Genomic DNA, 20,067 nt, shown 5'->3' with positions numbered 1-20,067 from the left:
ATATTTCGAAATTTAAACTTATGTAAATAGCAATTTGTATTTTAAGAATGGAATTGGTAACATGAATATTTCAACTGCTGTGTGTACATTATTTTCTTCATAAAAATCAGTTTGGAACAGTAAGTGAACCTTTCATGGGTAAATAATGGCAGACATCATTGTGTCAGGGAAGTACAGTGTGATCCCGCTATAGCACGCTCCGTTATAACACGAATTCGGATATAGCACGGTCGTGGTATGGCTCCCAAAATTACATATACAGTACATGTATTTTTCTTGTGCATGAAACAATATTTCTTTCTCAGAAGTACAAAAAAAACGTAAAAAGTTCATTTTGGGGAAGAGATAACGTATGAAAAGTATGAAAATAAGGTGTAAAAAGTTTATTCTAGGATCACGTAGGACTTAGCCAATGTCACAAACTTGGATTTTTTTCCTTATTGGCGGCAAAATATACCATCTGGAGATTTTTTTTATTGGCAACATTGTTGGCTGTTTAAACTTGTATATACAACCATTGGTTTGGAGTGGAGAAATGCAGAAGCCCCATGAATGGATATAAAATGCACTGAAATTTATCTACTGTTACATAAATTCATTGTCCATATTGACAAAGCATCTAAACAGTGCATTGCTATATCATATATGTTATGAGATATCCATTTCTTTTGTTGTTGACATTTTGGTAACGGATATAAACCAGACGAGGCATTATTTCACAATCTATCTTTTCATTGGATTTTTGGCTGATCGCTAGTAATAAATGTACTTACACAGACTGACATTTGTTGTTGTTGTAGTAGGGTTTAATGCCATTTTTCAGCACAAGATAGGTTATACATGGCAGCCAGTATGACTGGTGGAGGAAGAACCCTGGAAAACCCCAGGAAGAACCACCAACCCATTTATTTATGACCCCCTCTGCAATTTTTTGAGGGTACATCCATCATTTTCTTCAGCTAACTGACCTGGTTGCTTATAACACTGTTCGGTCTATAACACATTCGTGTTCTATGGCAATCAACTACCTTGTTATAGCAGGGTCACACTGTACCACTTTATTACAGAGGTCTCAGAAATGCTTAATCACACATATCTGGGCGCGTATTTTTGTATCTGTGACACAGAAAATCACTTAAGTGGTAGTCCTCCAAATGCATATAATAGCTTGGCGGCAAATTCAAAAACTTGTCAGTCCTGCTTCAACCACCTGCTGAGAGGGAAAATGTGTTATCGATCGATCATTTTAGCCATCCTGATATTTACAAAGACAGAATTATGTGGCTGAAAGACCCCGTGATGAACATGTTGTTTATAAAAGAGTACATCAAAGGAACATGATGCAATAGCTAGGCAGCAAGTTTAAAGACTTCGACTGGCTGCTGGGTGGGAAACTGTGCTGATATTGACATTAATTCAAGTCAGAGGAAGAAAACCCTGAGATGTACTTGTGGTCATTTATAAGAGTACACCAAATGAACAATTTTAACTTTCATTCTTGTGTTTGTTGACAAGGTAGCTGAATAAATAGCACATGTGACCTCAAAATCAAAACACACAGACTTACGGTAGACAAAATGCTGTTTGCAAATTTGGATCAGTATTTTGGGGTTAAATGGCAGATTGACAAGGATTTAATGACGTTCTTGAGAGTGCTAAAGTTGCTAGAACTGATCGTGTGGATGGGACTGTAGCCAAATGTAATAAAGTTATTGATGCCAGGCTTAGTGTTTGGGATAGGACCTTTCCTTGGATTATCAAAATTCAACTCAATGGCAACCAATAGTTCTTCAAATCTGCAAAGTTTCAAATTTTCTGGGAGGGGACTGCAACTTTTGCTGGTGGGACTCCGACTTTTACCAAAATGGGAGTCCTGGACTCTTCATTTTAAAATCCTAGCGAAACCTCTGTATTAGATTGTCTGTTTTTGTAAACCGATGGGCAAATATACAATTAAAAAAAGCAGAGTCTAAATACTACATTACTGAAGATTTTGCTTTAAAATGCAATTATTTAGGTCAGAAACATATCTGACAATGCTGTTTTGGAATTTGAGAGATGATGTACGGTCAAGGTTGTATTTTGACTTCACTTATTTTTGTGAAAATACAAAGAAGAGAAAAACACTGAAGCAAATACACCAATACCTAACGTTACATCAAGTACACAGACAAATAATAAAACCTTACTTTTACAATCCTATCAACAGACTGTTGTAACAAAGCTATGAGTGGTTACATATTAAGAAAACTCCTCTTTCAAAAACTAGATCACTTGAATGTTGGATGTGTCAATTTGATTGAAATAAAAATAGGGTTTGGTTCAATCATATCCTGACTTTAATTCTTCAGTGTGGTGTCTATGAACAGTTAAAGTTTTATTGTCAACAAAGAAATTTGGACAAACAGTATGATCTGAAAGACGTCCACTTACTCTTATGTACGTGGTACAGGGGTTGCTTCAAACAAGTTTAGAAATCTTTTCAAGTGTCATTTTAAAGTGAACTTTCAAAAAGGAAAAGAAAAATTCTTGATTAAGGGTAGTTGATTAAACATTTTTACTAACTTGCAATTACAATACTGTAATCTAGTTACTCAGCTAAATTTCACTACAGTGTTTAGCTTCTGTTGTTCTCGTTTTACGTCATATTGCTAAAATACATTGCATGTGAATATGATAGTTTTTAAATGTGCACCAAATGTGTTTATTATATAAACAGAAATCAGAAAATGTTCTATTTGAAAATAAAGCATTCCTTAAAACCAATGTTAAATGCATATATGCATACTGGGAAATACAGGGCATAATTAAAATAAGAGAATGAAAACAACATTATTATTTAATTTCAGTGATTATTTTCTCTGGAAAGACTCTTGAGTGCTCATAAAAAATAACATTCTTTGACAGAGACGACCAATGGGATTTATAGTGAATTTAAACCAGAAATTATATTAATGTCTTTCAACAAAAGTCTGTTGTTACAAGAACACAATACAGGCCATAACGGACAATTCAACACCTTCAGCAGTGGACTTAACTTGGATTTCCACTAATGTTTATTCACATTTTTTATTATTAGGACTTCTGTCTGTACTTCTAGGATTATTTGGGGATTTAATTTGCAATGCCATAAGTTTTTTCATTTTCGCTTTGTATTGTAGGGAAATAAATCATTTGTTTAATTTTTTTAATCTTTTAAGAGCACAGAATCGTAACAGTATGTCTTTAGGCAATACACTTCATTCCAGCTGCCTCAGCACTATATAAAATATCATGTTGCTCTGGTGTACAACACTAAACCAAGCCAAAACTTTATCAGCTGTCGCACAATGCACCTGCATATCAGGATTCAGAAATGATAATCTGATTTTCCCTGTCAGAATAAATGATTTTATGTTCAAAACAATTAACATGTATTAAAAGTACTGAGACTCGAATCTTCGCAAACAGACAAATATGATTAATTCTGGTGATGGCACACTTGTTGGATCTATACAATTTTAGAGCCAGCAAGATATATCACAACTAGGACTGCACAGGCATACATTTGTACTCAGATATAAGTTTTGACAATTTTTTTTATGTAACTGTTGTCAAGTTTCAATTATGATTATGCCAAAAGTATCGGGCATGTAACAGGTCCTATGCCAAAAGTATCAGGCATGTAACTGAGAATCTGTTGTATAAACATCCTTGTTTTTCTTTTCTTCAAAACATTGAATGGGTCTGTAAGGACAAAGAAAAAAATGGTACAGCTCAAATAACGGTAAACCCAGCAAGCTACCCTATTTCAATAGCGTGACCCTTGAGCGTGGTTTCTGTAAACCCAGTAAGCTACCCTAGCTCTGAACATTTCACTTTTTATCACATACACTCAAAAAAACATCTTAACCTTGACTTTAGACTGGACTGGAAACTAAAATGAACTCATTCTTGCTGGACAAAGAAAAGCAATGAAAACCAAAAATTGCTACTGACCACCCTATATTTGTTCACACCATTACTGGAACTGCATATCTTTTTTTTTGCCTAATGGTTCTTTCACCAAAACTGTTAGTTAACCAAATCTTGCAAAAAATTAAAACTAAATTCCAAAACTTGCATTAATGGAGCCAAAACTATATGCATGTATTGGTTTGTGGTCCTGAATGTGAGACTGAGTGGTTAAGTTGAACAATAAATTAAATACAGCGCTGCCGGGCATTTCTGTGCACAAATGGTTTCCGTCTCCAATACTGAAGCAAAACACATTTGACTGATTGACGAAAATAAAATACTGCAATGCTTACCATTTGAAATGAGGCAATTCTAACCAGAATATTCTGTTCAAAATTATATCAATTTTGGACACACGGGATACTACCCCCGTGTTTTCATGACTTGCAATATGTCAGCCCATTATGCGCACTGCTTTGAAAAGATGTAATATTTATCCATTGTGCTATAAAAATGAAATACATTACATTGGACTGTTTCTGTCAGCAGTTCAGTTGAGTAATTAAGTCCAGTTTATAGCTAGTTTTTACACAAATTCAACTTAACAATGCCAATTAATGGGAAGTGATATTAAGCAAAATAATCCGATCTTGTAAAAAAATTAGTAAAATTCAACATTTTATAAAAAATATGCTATTATATGGAAGAGAAACAACAATGAATAGGATGTAATGTGTTTACAACGTATTGCTTATGGTGAAGAATTACTAAAAGAATTTAGAAACAGACTATACGCTGGGGTAATTTCGTTCTTGTCGCAAGTTGACACATTGGGCAGTAGACGATTTTGTATGTCTATGACAAGTTCTTGCAAAACTGGAAACTGGATTAAGATGCAGAATGTTTTAACACATTAACCCCTAGCGACAAGTTAAGGTGGCAGGAGGTAGTAGCCTACTGCCGAGCTCTGTAGCATCATGGTCATGCATGATACACTAATGTGGGTGGTATTATAGAAAGGCAGACAGATCTAGCTCTACAATGATACCAAATAATCTGGAATATCTAATTGCACTACAAAATACAGAGGGAAAAACCTCTTTTTTGGACCCAATTTATTTCTGCCCAAAATTCGCCCGTGGTCGGAATCCAATTTCGTGTCTGGATTTTAGACTTTTTGGTCTCAGATCTAAGGCAAACCGGTATGAAATGCAAACAGACAGATGAACCTTTGCAAAAAGTAGGATAATATGGCCATTTGGAATAAAGAGTAGCCGTGATACAAAAATAATGGCTCCGTTTAGCCATTAAAAAAAAAGAACCCCAACTTTAACCCATCTGCTCATGCACGAGTCAAATGGCCAATAACAAACGATGTTTCTAACACAACTAGGCAGTATGTTATTGAAAGATCACCTGAGATTTGGTGTTTTCACATCTATTCAGAAATTGCTTTCAAAATGTGTTTCCTACTCAAATTTCTGGCGAAAATGACAAAAACCTCCAGGGGTTAATGTGTTATTAAGGTATACATTTCCGTCTTTTAAATAATGTATTTATTTGTATGATTCTAAAAGATACATAGTAAATAGGATTTTCTGGGTTATGGGTTCAACAAGGTCATGGAGTGGGTCTTCATGTTGACATTCAGAAATGAAATTTTCATACTCATTTCGAGTCGAAATGTGGAATCATTTGTACACATTATGAATATCACTTTTCTTAATTAAAGTATGATCGTTCTTTATTGATACAAAATGGAGTTTTGACCCAAAATAACACGTGATTCAATGTTTACAGAAATGATGTATCATTGCGCAGAATTACCCGAATTGGACGAAATGACGGGTACTGACTAGACCGAAGTGCCCAATCAATGTCTGTCTCATCGATTTACCGACGTTATCAAATTCAAGTGCTGATTTTAAAAAATCTATTATTTAATATACATTTTTTAAAAAAAAGGAAAATCCATTAAAAATTTTATGTACGTAACTTTATGACATTACTTCTTCTCAATAAATTCAAGTTCCACAAATTTGGTGGTGTGACCCAAACATTTTTAATGTCTATATTATATACTCGACAACCCCTATGCGTCTACTGTTACGGTGTTACAACGACTATAATCTCTATATTATATACTCGACAACCCCTATGCGTCTGCTGTTACGGTGTTACAACGACTATAACACCGGTCTAGTCTGAACTTAAAAGAATTCCTTAAATCAACATTTCGACAGTGTAAGTTACATGCAATACCCTATACTATAGCTTTTATGTCTATCAACCTTCCCATTCCACCATTGCACACCAGGAGTTCACTGCTATGCATGGCCCCAACACTTGCTTCATCAAGACACGATGAAAATTTCTCCATTTCTTGCGTTTACACAGGAAACAAAATTCTAGCTATTTACTCAAAAACAGTTACAACCGGTCGAAACATATAATTAAAAAAAAACGTGTCGCTCTACGAAAGACAAACACACACCACTATACCGTAATCAAAGAGAACAACTTATCCAATGTAACCATTTATACAATTCATTTGCTCAGATGGAATAAAAATAAGTTTTCAAAGAATATTAACAACTTTAAATAAAAATAGTATTCTCTTACCTTTCTGTCATTTCTTACTAAAAATGTGAAAATTCAGGTAAAATCCCACAAGGTTAGGCACAATGGTTGCTCAATTATATGTTTAACTCGCGTCACCGCCATCGATAACTGGTCACGTGACTACGCTAACTGTCGCAACGAGGTCGTCATGCTACCGTAAATATTTCTAAATGCAACATTGTTCGGGGTTGGAGCCAATAATAAAGTGCCGGTGAGTGTGAAACTAAACAAAAACAAGAAGGCAAGGGGGCTGTGGGATGAAAAGTAGTAATGTGGGACACTTTAGCGACAATGGCGACTTAACGTTAAAAATGGGTATATCCACTCTGGCGACAATGGGAATTTAACTTGGGGAAATTTAACATGGAGTAAATGGGGAATTGAACATAGCGAAAAGAGAGTGAGACACCATAGCCTCAATGGGAACTTAATGTTAAAAAAGGGTATATCCACTCTAGCCTCAAGGGGAATTTAATATGGGGAATTTTATATCCCCTTTACGAACAATGGGAATTATTGGTTACTGCATTTGTATGGGAAAATATGAACGAGTTTTTTCAGATGTAAATACTGCACGACCTTGGGAGTGAAGTATATTCATCCGACAAAACGAGTTCATATTTTCCCGTACAAATGCAATAACCTTTTTTATTATATGCTTTTTATAAATAATTCTGCCCAATGCTTAATTATATTAACAAAATACACAACTAGAAACAAAATAACTGAATGTATGCCGTATTCCAAACAAAAAACATAAGCGCAGATTCATCATTACACAATAAAAACATTATTACTGCGCACATAACTCCGCCCAGATAAATTTGAACTTAGTCGCGCGCTCGTCACAACTTTCGAGAGAAAATGACGCGTCTAGTTAAAACTGAATTCTGAGTCATATTGTGAATGAATGCGCATTGCAACAACTTTTCCATTTGATCTGGAATGAATAGATTTTGGTATTTTTGTCAATTCCACGAAATTTCGTGATTATGGACTGGATTTATATGTGACAGTTCCACAAGAAATACATCGGATTGCATTATTCAATGCCCATTCAGTAGGACCACCGGAAAAGCGCACAGAAATAGTTAATTTTATAAACCACCAGAATATTGACATTTTTTTTTTTCCTGACAGAAACATGGCTGAAAAACATCAGGCGATGAGCCCAAGTGTATGGATCTAACACTCACAGGTTACTCCATCAAGTCGTTCCCCCGTAATTCTCGCGGAGGTGGAATTGCTGTCATCACAAATAACTCCATGATAAAAAATCTTAACCATATCACAACATTCAATTTCGACCACACATCGTTTGAACTAGTTCAAACCACACTCACACTGGAGCAAAGGTCAGTCCATTTTTTCTACCTATACCGCCCTCCTCCTAGTAGAATAAACAAGCTGGCTGACTCTCTCTTTTTCGAGCAGTTTCCGAATCTCCTGGACTATGGAAATTCGATAGGTGGCAACCTGATTATTCTTGGAGATTTCAACTTTCACTTTGACTGTCCCGGAAACCCAAATACATCAAAACTCATAGACTCCATTAATGTTTTCAACCTCAAACAATCAGTTAACCAACCCACCCATAAACATGGTCACATTTTAGACTAGATTCTTCATAGACCTGATGCTAACATTCTACGGTCCTCCCTGGAATCCCATGACCTTGCATCAGATCACCTCTGCATTATATGCCATCTTGGCGTATCAGTCCCTAACCCTCCACCTTTATCTGCTACTAAGAGAAATCTCCGTATGATAAATAGAACCAAACTAATGCACGACATCCAAGCTAACCTAACAACTTGCTTACCCCCTACCGCAGAACAACTTCATAACTGCCTGTGTTCATTGCTTGACAAACAAGAAAAAAATCTACACCACTTCCAACTATCTTCTCTCCAGTCGACCTTTCGGACATGTTTGCAAATTTCTTCCGTGACAAAGTACAAACCATTAGAGATAAGCTTGACACCATAATTTCAATTGACTCGTCGTCACCATACAGTTGGGATACATAATTTGAGCGGCAATCATTAGCAGCATTTGAACCTGTCTCTATGGATTTCGTACGTATAATCGTGATGAAGAGTGCACCAAAGTCATGTGAACTTGATCCAATTCCAACATCACTGCTGCTTGAGTGCTTAGATCCAGTATTGCCTTCACTAACTGATGTTATTAATACCTCTCTCTCATCCGGGGAATTCCCATCATTTTTTAAAACTGCCATTGTAAAGCCTCTGCTGAAGAAACCTACACGAGACCATAACGATGTAAAGAACTACCGCCCAGTTTCTAATCTCCCATTCAAATCAAAAATCTTAAAAAGGTTGTTCTATCCCAGCTTGTATCTCATCTAAATTCAAACAGTTTTTTTAGCAATGTACAATCTGCATATCGCCCTTGCCACAGTACTGAAACTACTCTTCTAAAAGTAGTTAATGACATTCTTTCGGCGTTGGATAGCGGAAAGATTACAGTCCTCACCCTCCTTGATTTGTCTGCAGCATTTGACACAATAGACCATGATATATTACATCACCGTCTCCAGCATATATTTGGCATTCATGATACAGCCTTACTGTGGTTAAAGTCCTACTTGGTCAACAGGACACAAATTGTATCTGCAAATGGAATACACTCCAGCCTAGTTGATCTATGTTGTGGTGTTCCACAGGGGTCTATTCTTGGACCTGTTCTCTTCATTCTGTACACTCAGTCGCTCTCAGGTGTCATAGATCATCATCCAGTGTCTCACCAATTGTACGCTGATGACACCCAAATATATAAATCTAGCCACCCAACTGAAGCTGATGCTACCATCCAAGGTGTAGAGAGGTGCATTTCTGATGTGAAATCATGGATGACATGTAACAAGCTGCAGATGAATGATGATAAAACTGAGGCCATTCTAATCACAACACAGAGACTTTCTCATTCACATCCTTTACCTCAAACAATAAATATCAGCAACACCAACATTAAATTCACACAATCAGTACGAAACCTAGGTATTACTCTGGACAGTACTCTCACATTGCACCAACATGTCATGAACATATGTAAGGCTGCATATCTTGAGCTGAGACGAATCAGCTCCATTCGCAAATATTTTTCAGTTGATGCCACTAAAACACTTGTGTGTTCATTAGTACTTTCAAGACTAGACTATTGTAACTCAATTCTGTCCGGTTCATCTCAATATCTGCTCCAAAAACTTCAAAACACAGCTGCTCGGATCATACTTAAAGTACCACGATCAGAGCACACCTCCCCGCTGCTCTGTACCCTACACTGGCTATCCATTCGATCCAGAATCAAACACAAAATTTGTTCTATGTGCTACGTTTCACTGTCGGACTCTAGTCCAAGATACCTATTCGTCCTCACCCATGTGTATACACCAGCAAGATACTTACGCTCCTCTTCTGACAATCGTATACTCAGTACTCCAAGTATGAAAACAAAGTCATATGGACAGCGTTCTTTTGCATACCAGGGCCCAGCAACGTGGAATGAATTGCCCACTGAACTTAGACACAAAGACACAGTGATCACGTTCAAGAGGGCTTTCAAAACTCACTTATTTCGACTGCAAGAACAAACTTAAAGACCTAATAATGTTTCCTACCTAAAATATTCTCAGCATGTTTTTTAATGTTTTATAATTTCATGGTGTTTGTTTTTGTAATCATATCATTATATGTTTTTTATCGTATAGGTCTTGTCTAATGTTGTAAAGCGCTTAGAGCTTCTAAAGATTAGGCGCTAGACAAAGTCCTCATTATTATTGTTATTATTATTATTATTATTATTATTATTATTATTGTTATTGAAGAAGTGAGGGAGAAGCGTGTTGACATCTGCAAATGTGTTTCTGTTTCTGTCATTAAATGTTTGAAATCATAATGTGGGGAAAATATGATTGCAAGTATGAAAAAGACGCTATGGAATTTAATGCTTATTTCATTTTGAGTGCAGTAAGGATGTAATTGCACTTATATTCGAAATTATAGTACAATTTCGAAATGTGTAATCAAGATTGAGAACCTATGACATAGCTAATGTAATTCGGATTTGCAGAACTTAGAAAGCACATTTTGAGGAAATTCAGGATGTAAAGTATATCTTGCCATTCTTATTACCAGCTAAAGAAGAAAAATTTATGCCTTGTCACTGTCTGGCGTCTAATGTATAGCTAACCTAAATCCGAAACATTGTATCAAGAAAGTTAACGCGGAATGTGCCAACGCAGCTGATATGTGGCAGTCCACGAAACTTGTGATTTAGTTCATTCAGAAACACTTTTCATCAACCTAAACGTAAAGCGCCTACTGCGCGAGTGTACATGATTTGTTTGCAAATCAAAAGTGCTGGCGTCTGCGTCCATTGTTTGTTTACAGTAGAAAGTAATTTCTTTATGCACGTGAATGCAATATGAAGGTGTGCAATATCGTAAAATACTGAACGACTCTGACAATGTAAAGTTAACCTAAAACATAATGAGCATATAATAAGAATGATGACATCACGGTACTGGACACTGGCAATAATGTTACAAGGGGCTGACTTCAATTAGGCAAAAAAGTGACAGCGGGAGAAAAAAAATATATAACGCCAGGGTGGGCGGGACATATAACTTTATAGACACAGAATCACCTACCAAACAATCTACAGTAACGAGAGTACTAATCTAAATAAATTTTTATTCAAATCAACACACTATCACGTTATTTACTATCAATATATTGTGGAGAAAGAATATTTTTTTATCTACAAAACACACCATTACCTACAATCACCTCAGCAAAAGAGTTAGTGGTTACAGTCACAATACTCCACATTCACTCAAAGCAAATACATTGAGCAGGGACAAAGGGTTTTTATGAAAGGAAAAAACAAACACACAATCACATACAAACGTACGTGCGCACACAGACACACACAAAAGAACCCGTGCATACAAAAACACACACATACATACATACACATTTTTCTTAAGGGAAAAGCTTTTTGTTAAGGGAAAACACAAACACATACAAACATACGCGCTCACACATACACACACAAACGAACGCGTGCATATAAAAGCACATACACACTTACGAACGCGTGCATACAAAAACACAAACATTTTTGTTAAAGGATAAGCATTTTTTTTTACACATACATACACACAAACAACGACGACTTAACGTTAAAAATGGGTATATCCACTCTGGCGACAAATTTAATTTAACATGGGGAAATTTAACATGGAGTGAATGGGGAATTGAATATAGCGACAAGGGATTGGGACACCTTAGCCTCAAGGGGAATTTAACATGTGGAATTTTATATCCACTTTACGGACAATGGGAATTACCATTACAAAACATCCTGGGAATATTCACGGACAAGATTTATATGGACAAAAGGTTGGGACTGTATACGGACAAGCGAAAGTTGAACATCGGTTGGGTTTGTAAAGGGCCATTAGGAATGATGACGTCACGGTACTGGACATTGGCAACAATGTCCGCCATGCGTTGTATTAAGTTATATGTCCCGCTCTGCCAGACGTTATATAACGTTGTATGCCCCGCCCCGCCAAGCGTTATAGCTTTTCACCGCAATTCACTGACAATGGAAATCCCAGTCAAAAAGGTTGTGGGCAACTTTCAAGACAATAGGAATTTAACATGGGGAATACAGGACCGGCACTTCGGGGACAATGGGAATTCAACATAGGACTATTGGGCCTGTATAGGGACAAAAAATATCGAGTTTGTAAAGGGGCAGTAGGAATGATGACGTCACGTTACTGGACACTGGCAACAATGTAGTAAGGGGCTGACCTCAATCGGGCAAAACAGTAACAGCGGGAGAAAAAATCTATAACATATAACTTATAGACGCAGAATCACCTACCAAATAATCCATAATGATGAGAGCTCTAATCTAAAATACATTTTTATTCAAAGCAACACACTGTCACGTTATTTACTATCAATACATTGTTGAGAAGGAAATGTTTTATCTACAAAACACACCATTACCTACAATCACGTCAGCAAAAGAGTTAGGGGTTATAGTCACAGTACTCCACATTCACACAGAACCAACACATTGAGCAAGGACAAGGGATTTTTGTTCAGAGAAAAAACACAAACACATACAAACGTACACATACACACACACACAAACGAACGCGTGTAAACAAAAGCACATATATACATACATACATACATACATACATACATACATACATACGCTTTTTGTTAAGGAAAAAACAAACATAAAACCTAAGCGCTGACACATACACACACAAGAACGAACGCGTGCATACAAAAACACATGCACACAAACAAACGCGTACATACAAAAACAAACTTTTTGTTAAAGGATAAGCTTTTTTTTGTTCAGGGAAGAAAGCAAACACACATACATACATACATACATATACACATACAAACGTACGCTAATGGACACAAATATACACACACATACAAACACTTTTGTTAAGGGATAAGTTTTTTTGTTAAGGGAAGAAAACAAACACATACACACACATACAGAACGCACACACATACAAACACACACATGCAAAACTTTTGTTAAGGGACAAGTTTTTTGCTAAGATTTTTGTTGAGTTTAATTATAGTAGCGTTCGCACAATTGTGCATGTGCCACTTTTTTCTGACTGCACCGCAGCCTGCTAGTTGTTCCTGGGGAAGGGGATGGTGCCACCTCCCCCAGGCTTTTATGGATTCAAGGAACCCTGATAGCTTGGCCTCAATCTGTGGGTCCATAAAGGTCCCTACAGTTGAATGGTTGGCTGTCATTAGTGGGAAGGAGAGCTCGGGAACGGTCCTGCTTGCTTTACATCGCTGGTTTCTTGTTGCATTTGCCTTTTTTTTTTTCTTTTTTTTTCCGAGATTTTTTTTTTGTTTTTCGAGATCTTTTTTCTCTTCAAAATGTTCTAAAAGGAGGGGGGATGTTCTATGCTGTTTATAGAGGTTCTTAGTAGATATCATGTATGAAGAGAGATTTTCAAGGTTATTATGGTATTAGTAGTCGAGGTGTTTAGGGTGTGTTTCCTACGTTACGTTATTTATAAGTTTTTAGATATTACCTCTTTAAGTTATTTATTAATTGATGTTTTTAGAGATTGAATGTTATTTATACTTTATTTAGCAAGAGACCGGAGTCCTAGCCGATTACACGGTTCGTTAAGGACATCTAGGACAGGAATCCTAGCTGATTACTCGGTTCGTTAAGGACATCTAGGACATCCGATTTTGCGGTTTCCTTAGTTTTTTATAGGTGCTTCGTAAGTGAATTATTTATTAATACTTTTATAAAATTTAATGATATGTTATGGTTTTTTATGTGGTGGCTTCTACATTTATTTAGCTAGTTACTGGGTCTTTTGATTTTGTGGGGATAGTAATTATATTTTGTTCCTAAGTCCTGCTGAGTCTATGAATTGATTTATATTTTTATATGCTGATTGTTTATTTTTATTAGAGTCCATAAGTAACTCTGGGTATGTGTGTGGTAATCCAATCTCTTTTTGGTTTTTGATAAATATTTTCCGAGCGGGTTGATATTTTGGGCATATATTGAATACGTGGTGTAGATCTTCGGTGGTGTGGCAGTTAAAGCAGTTAATGGTTGCTGGTTTGGGTCCTATAAACCTTCCAAAACTGCTTGCTAGTTTAGTTTTTCCAGTTATTATCCTGTTTATGGTTTTCTGTTCTAAATAGGTACCCTTAGGTAGCTGTATGTTCCTATCTACGTTTTTTTTGGGTTTCATGGTGATTTTTCCCTTTTGTGGAGGAGTTCCAAAAATCTTGCCATGTTTGGTCTATATATGTTTGTGCGAAACTTATTGCTTCTGTAGAGCTATAGTTAAGCTTGATAGAGTTTTGATCTCCTAGTTTGGTTTTTGCAACTTTGTCTGCTGTTTCGTTGCCAGAGATTCCAATGTGCGACGGTATCCACATGAGCTCGACTAATTGATGTGCTGTGGTGATATCGTCGATTAATTGGCATGCTCTGTCGAGGAATTGTTCCCTAGAGTGTGTATTGCGATTTTGGATCGATTTGATAACGCTTAGGGAATCGCTTATAATGACTGCTTTAGGTATTTGGTTGTCTTTGATCCATTGTAGTGATTCAAGTATAGCCCAGAATTCAGTGGTGTAAATGGAGCAATAGTCAGGTAATCTGGATCCCGTTTGTATATTGAATTCAGGGATGACTATTGCTGCTGCTGTTCTTGGTGGGTTGTTTGTTTTTGATCCATCGGTATATATTTTAACATAGTCCGGGTATTTTTGGTTGATTTCGTTTACCAGTACAGGTTTTAGTAAGTTTTCTTGTCCTTCTTTATTGCCTAATTTGGTAGCTTCAATGTTAATCCTTGGTGGTCTTTGTAACCATGGTGATTTGTTCTGGTCTGTATTGTTTGTTACCTGTTTTTTTAGTAGAGGTATCTTTTCTCTTAGTTCAAGGATTACTTTGCCACTTGGTGTGATAGGTATGATTTTGGGTTTGAAGACAACTTTACACTTATTTATAGCTATTTTGGTGGGATGGTTGTGTGGGTGGGTATCTAATCGAATGGAGTATCGGAGGAGCAGTTCTTGCCTACGTAATTTTAAGGGTAGTTCTCCTGTTAGTGTTTGTAGTTCTTCTAATGATGTTGAGGGGAGTGTTCCTGTGCATAATAGCAAGGCTTTTCTCTGGATAGTGTCAAGTTTTTGTAGTACAGGCTGCTTAGCCGAGTTATATGCTTGGCAACCGTAGTCCAGTTTTGATCTAATTAGGCTTTTATATATCGTGAGGAGGGTTTCCTGCTTGGATCCCCAGTCAGTCCCTGTGATGTTCCTGAGTAAATTGAGATCTTTGTTACAATTCTGGGTGAGTTGTTCAATGTGCTGTTTCCATGTGAGGTGGTTGTCAAAGAACATTCCTAGGAATTTTACTACTGTTACGTATTTGATTAATTGATTTTGTATATAGAAGTTTGTATAGACTAGGTTGTTATTTCGTTTGGAGGTGAATATGATTGCCACAGTTTTTTCATGAGATATTTTGAAACCCCATTTGTCCGCCCATCTCCCTATGTTGTCTAGGCTAAGCTGGATTTCTTTAACTACTGTGTTATTGGCAGGATTTCCATTCCTCCATATGCCACTATCATCTACAAATTGTGACAAGTTTATTTTTGTGGAGGCTACATTGAGGTCAAGGTCGTTTACCATTAGGTTAAATAGTAACGGACTTATTACACTGCCTTGCGGTGTTCCATTTTCAAGTGAAAATTCTTCCGAATGGGTGTTACCTATTCTTGTGGTAATTTTCCGGCCTGTGAGGCAATCGCCAATCCAGTTGAACAAGCGTCCAGTTATTCCAAATTGGTTTAATTTGGCCATTAGTCCATTGGTCCATACTAGGTCGAACGCTTTTTCTAGGTCTAAAAAAACCGCTGTGAGGTTGCGATCGGTTTTCCTATGTGCGTTAAAAGCGAGTTTGATGTCTGTTTCCAATCTGAGAAGTTGGTCAGTTGTGGACCGTTTGTTCCGAAAGCCACATTGATTTATGGAGAGTAGGTTATTGGTTTCTAGGTGGTGTTTTAACCTATTGGCGATTATTGTCTCCATTATTTTGCAAATATTGTTTGTAAGGGAGATGGGTCGGTACGAATTTATGTTGTTAGGATCTTTACCTAGCTTGGGGATTGGTATTACTATGGCCTGTTTCCATTTGGTGGGTAGTTGGCCTTTATCCCATATCCTATTAAAGAGTTTGATTATGGCTATTATTATATTGATAGGTAGTTTTTTGTAGATAATGTAACCTAACTGATCCTTACCAGGGGATGTTTCGTTTTTGGATCGTAGGGCAGTAGTTAATAGGGGCACCCTAGGGACAATGGGAATTACCATTACAGACACCCCTGGGCAAATCTGGGGACTATGTAAATTTAACATGGAGAAAAATCGTGGGCAACTCTAGGGACAAGGGGAATTAGCATTACATGGGAATAGAGTTTGGGTCTGTCTAGGGACAAGGGAAATTGAACATGGTCAATAGAGTTTGGGTCTGTCTAGGGACAAGGGGAATTGAATATGGGATTTTTTTTATAAATTTTAAAAAAAAAAAGGGGGTAGGCAATGGAAAGTCATTCTCTTTTCGAGAAATATGGGTGGCCCTGAAAAGGGCCTTTGGTTTTTCTTCTTCTGCTTCTAATTTCTTCTTTTTCTCCACCAACTTCTTATTTTCTCTCCTACACTCTTTCTCTTCTTTTTTTTCTCCTCCTCTTCTTTCTTCTTCTCTTCCTCCTCTTCTTTCTTCCTCTTCTCATTTTCTTCTTCTTTTTCAATTTTTTCATTCCATTTTCTTATCCTTATCCTTTCCTCTTCATCCTCCTTCTCCTCCTTTATCTCTTTCATGACACCACTTATTATGTCCTTTACTTTTCTTAAGTTATTAATCTCCATCTTTACACGATGGGGACTATAGGAATAATGGTCTTCATTGAGTCTCACTAACATCTGCTCCATTATTCCTAAATTGTCCAAAACGTCTTGTAATTTTTGCATTTTGTCCAGGTGGTTCGAAGCCATCTTCTTTGTAGAATGGTTTGAACGACGAATACTGTGGGTTCTTATACGAAAAGCGCGGACATGAAGGAAAACATCCCCCTTAAAACATAAAATTAATCTTACCTAGATCATGACCCAGCAACGCGCGGACGTGACGGAAAACATCCCCACTTTTCTCATTTCATATAATAATAAAACCCAAACTATACTCTCCACATACGCTAAGAAACAATAAAGAAACCCATAATCTACTATTCACACAAACTTACGTGAGCAGTTACAAACACAATCACTAACACACAAACACATACACTCGCATTATTAAAAAAAGAGTTAGTGTTTATATTCACACTACTCTACCTACACACACACATTGGCAAATCTATAGTTATTTCTTTTCTAGAGTATTGGGTAGCCCTGAAAAGGGCTGTTGCTTTTTTTTTTTAACTCCAGATGCACCTATCTAATGATGGCACCTTCCTGGCCTGGCGCCACACACGCATCTTCTTCCCCAGTCTCCTTTCACCTTTCTTCTTGGGAGTGCAGAGGCAGGATGATTGGCTTCAGCACCCCAATCCTCTGTCTCTGGTATCTTGTAAGTCATCCTCTCTCCTATTTTCTTTTCCTCCTCTTCCCTCTCTCTTCTCTCCTCCTCTTCCTTATTTATTCTTGCCTCTTCTACTATGGCTTCCGCGGATAGTTCATTTACTATGCGCCTGGCATATTCCAGGTGCATCTGGAGTTCTAGCAGTTTCACAATTCTGGTGTTCATTCTTCTGGTGGTGTTGATCAATCAACAAGGGTAGCTAGACTGCCGAGCGAGTTTCAGTGTATACTGAAAGCGCGGACGTGATGGAAAACATCCCCCAAAACATAAAATTGATCTTACCTAGATCATGACCAAAAAACAACGCGCGGACCTAAAAGAAACACTCACTCACTTTTTATGCTACCCATTACTATTCTAAAAAATTTTTGTTATTAACCACTTCAATAGACTATCCACATACGCAAAGCAATCCAATCTAACCCCAAATATACACCTCAAACACCAAAAAAAGACATCATTTTAATCTACTATCCATACCAACGTACGTGAGCACTTACAAACACAAACACACAAACACATACCCTCACATTTTTTAAAAAAGAGTTAGTGTCTATATTCACACTACTCTACCTACACACATTGGCAAATTGATGGTTATTTCTTTTCTAGAGTATTGGGCAGCCCTGAAAAGGGCTTTTTTTGTTTTTTTTTTTTGCTATGGCAATCTTTTTTAGTTTCTAAGAATGCGATGTCCTCTGAGGATAGACTTTCTGGCAATAGGTCTGCTTCTTCGGAAAGAGAAGAAGAACTCTTTGGTGTCGATACGACAATCGACAAAGCCTCTGTCAGCTTCAGGTTGCTGCTGCTGCTGCTGTTGTTGTTGTTGTTGCTGCTGCTGTTGCTGCTGTCTTTGAAGTCTGTACTTCTCTGTCCATTCTTCTTTTTCCCTGTTCACTTCTTCTCTGAAGAGCTCTTCTGTCAGGTCTTCGGTGACTTTTAACATTCTCACATTCTCTATTTCTTCTGGCTTCGGTATCAGACTGTGTCTGACCCTATGCAAATTCACGTAGGCTTCGTTGAGTTTAGCTAGTTTGGAGCACATCTTCGTAGGAGGATGAGTCGACAATGGATGGTTAGACTGGAAACAACCCCCGGTTCTTAAAGTCAAAGCGCGGACGTGAAGGAAAACATCCCCCACACGGTTTTCGAGCCGCAACGTTCAGTGAGTGTCATGAGAGGGATAGTAAGAAATTAAAGAGCATGAATCCAACATTCTTATAGCTAAACAAACCACAAAGGCATTTTTTTCAAAACACAACATTTTTTATTCAATAATCACTTAACACTAAACAACAACTCTAACATATTTTAAACAATAATCCAACATTATAACATCAAACATTTTTTCTCAATTTACAGTCTACTTTAAACAGGGCTGACAACGTTGTGAATGAAATTGTGATTTCCACTGTTGGAAATCATTAGGCCATTGATGGACACTACGTTTCCTAGCTTGAGACAAAAGATAAGCATAATGGTCACAAAACCATCGATCTACTTTCACATCGTTTCTAGAAGAAGAACGAGGATCAAAATGAGTCACTAAATGTTCTAAGGAATAGCCCAGGCTGCGATGATGCAGAAAATACACACAATATTGTCCACACACCAAGGAATCTGTGCCTTGTAATTTCACATTATTGAATCGGGTGGTTTGAGCATTTCTTCTCATAAAGTCAATAATATCGTCTTCGAAAGGAGGCAATCCATACGAATCGAAATATTCCACACATCCTTCTTGAGGAAAGTAAACGGCTACGCAGTGGGTTCCTGGGAGATGACTTTCGTCCGTGTTGATCACGTAAGCTTGATGGTCTTGAGGTTTGCGATGAGGTAGTTCATCTTTAGCACAGACAACAGGATTCCAAGAAGCCGTATACGAACTGTGGTTCAAAAGGTAATAAAGTTCCCAGGTATCCATGTTTTGTGTGTTTTTTTCTTCTTCACAGGTAATAATAAGTCGTCAGTTCGATCCTGACTTTTTGCTTGAAAATGTCTGACAAATAACCGTTTCTTCGTTTCGTCTCCTCACTCTGATTCAGGAGAGTTTCGATACGATGGACCTCTTGAGTGGTTAATGGTGGACAAGAATGTTCACGCAAGTCTTTATACCACTGGTGCCACACGTCTTCGTCCGAGATGAGACTCCAAGCTTCGTCCAGATACTCGTCCAATTTTTCTTCTTGACTCAACATCAGGCATTTATCGTGTTGAATTTGACTGGGATGATCGTTTTGACATCCATAGCAATTTTTCTTGATCAATTCCGTCATTTTTTCGACCAAGTGTTTG

The 20,067-nt window shown here is 37.3% G+C and overlaps 1 protein-coding gene across 2 annotated transcripts in view; it reads right to left on the bottom strand.

The window, feature by feature from the left end:
• Positions 1 to 6,968, bottom strand: part of LOC149806880 (uncharacterized) — a 204,300-nt gene extending 197,332 nt beyond the window's left edge. Inside the window, exon 1 of one of the 2 annotated variants that reach the window (XM_089959070.1) lies at positions 6,559 to 6,968. The gene's annotated coding sequence lies outside the window, so the exon portion shown is untranslated. The remainder of the gene's footprint in view (positions 1 to 6,558) is intronic. The other variant, XM_089959077.1, reaches the window with a different exon arrangement.
• Positions 6,969 to 20,067: the final 13,099 nt, after the last annotated feature.

This window comes from Sinohyriopsis cumingii, chromosome 1, assembly GCF_028554795.1.
Source record: "Sinohyriopsis cumingii isolate HCF-2022 chromosome 1, ASM2855479v2, whole genome shotgun sequence".
NCBI classification, from domain to species: domain Eukaryota; kingdom Metazoa; phylum Mollusca; class Bivalvia; order Unionida; family Unionidae; genus Sinohyriopsis; species Sinohyriopsis cumingii.
This window is presented reverse-complemented; position numbering and strand designations above follow the sequence as displayed.